We start from the raw sequence: 2,081 nt of genomic DNA on the forward strand, positions 1-2,081 counted from the left end.
ATGGCTTGCTTGGGATTTCGCACAAAGTATCACCCCATCGGAGAGAAATCTCACAGGATGTCTTGTGGAAAAAATCTTACAGGGTGTTTTGTGGGGAAAAAAACCCCACAGGATTGGTTGAGCTGGGAAAGGCCTCAGAGATGTTCGAGTCCAGCCTATTACCGAGCACCACCCTGTCAGCCAGACCATGCACCGAGGGCCGCATCCAGGCTTTCCTTAAACACCTCCAGGGATGGTGACTCCACCACCGCCCTGAGCAGCCCATTCCAGTGTCAAATCACCCTTTCTGCGATGGAATTCCTCCCAATGTCCAGTATGGTACTCATTATTGCATTTACTCCCATGAGACCCTGTTAATTCCCAAGTGATCTTGTCCTTATCGGAGACACAGTGAGCACCTCACAGGTGTCCTGTTCTGGATTAGACAGGAAAGTGCTGAAGGTCATTTCACAGAGGAATCAGTGAAGATAGAAACATAAGAGATTTTTTTTTTTTTAAGTCACCTGGGAATAACTTTGCACAAGAGGAAACTGAACTCACCTTCGACTCTTCTACTTCTCTCTATCATCTCACTTGTTTTTTCTTTCTCCTCCTTTCCCCCAGCTGTCTCCTGGTGTCTGGAAAATACTTCCTTTTTTCTTTATTTCCTTTTTTTTATTTCTTTTTATTTTTTTTAGGTTTAGTACTGTGACAAGAGTTAATCATCTGTGAAAGCTTCTGGGCTGTTTTGTTTTGTTGGGGTTTTTTATCTGTCCGGTATTGATTTAGTATCTTGTCAAACCTCTCAATTCTCATGATGCAGAGAAAATGTACTGTGGCTTTTCAGAGCACAGATTTGTATTCTCGCTTCTTTCTAGAGTTGTTTATCTTCTCTTTTTGAACATGTGTCCGGTAACAATTTTTTCTCCAATGCTTAGACTAAAAGGCTTTTAAGAGGCAGGAGCTGCAAACCCAACCTTATTCACCTGCCTGTCCCAGAGTTCAAGCGCAGGCAGGGACAGGGAAGTTTGGCCACACTGTGCCTGTGTTTCCAGGCAACCGTCATGTTAATCAGGAGCATCCAACTGTGCTTGATTATATCTAGTATTTGAAGCAGAAAAGGAACATAAAATAGTTACTCCAGGGAGCAGACTTGCAAAGTTTTATTTGGCTTCCTTGGCTTCAGTGAGTAATGCTTTGATAAGTGAATATTCCTGTTTTCATTGTTATCAATCTCCAGTATAAAGATTGGGCAAATAAAACTTTCATGTCTGGGCTGGTAAATTTGCATGGCAATTTTGCAAATCCAACCAGGGACACTTTGTTTTGTGAGCCTTCCTCTTTGGTTTATTTCTTACAAGTTTGCCTTCAGAGCTTGTATTTTTTTTTTCCCAAGCCATCACAAACTGATGAGCTGTTTTGTCTTCTGCTCAATAGGCTGCTTTCTAGCTAGCTGAGGCTTACACTTAATTACAGTTTCTATGTGTGTGGATATTTTGATTGTCTGCTGTCAGTCAACAAAATCCTTGTGCTTTCCTGCTTCACAGCCTGTGAACCTCACAAACACATCAGATTTGAATCATGGCCATTGAGATTGGGGAGTTCTGCATCCTTAGCTGCTTCTTCCATACTTTGAGACCAAGTCATGAACTCAAATCTTGTGTAATTTTCCTTGGTTTGCCAGAGGTCTCAAAGCAGTCTCTCATGCTGTTCCTAGAGGTAAATTAGCCTTAAATGGACTCCTGAAGGATTCAAAATCTCCAACAGTGAAAACAGGATTCAGATGTCATTGGCTAATGATTATCTTTTTTTGTCCTCTAGATGAAAAAGTATTTTGATCTAAAATGTTGCATACCTGGCTCTCAGTAGATTGTTTTAAATTCTGCACTGCTTTATCTTTTCCTAGTGTGCCATGGTAGAGCTTTTTCAGCTGTACAACTCATGGAAATCAGCGAGATGCTGCCCTTGTGTTTTAATCAAGATGAACTTGAAAGGTGAACATTGTAAGTGATAGAAATTACTTATAATTTGGTAATAAAAGTTTATGTCTAGCACTCCAAATTTCACACATCTGCTGTGTGCTGGCCTTGAGATACAGAACA

Source organism: Geospiza fortis, unplaced genomic scaffold (assembly GCF_000277835.1).
Source record: "Geospiza fortis unplaced genomic scaffold, GeoFor_1.0 scaffold11, whole genome shotgun sequence".
NCBI classification, from domain to species: domain Eukaryota; kingdom Metazoa; phylum Chordata; class Aves; order Passeriformes; family Thraupidae; genus Geospiza; species Geospiza fortis.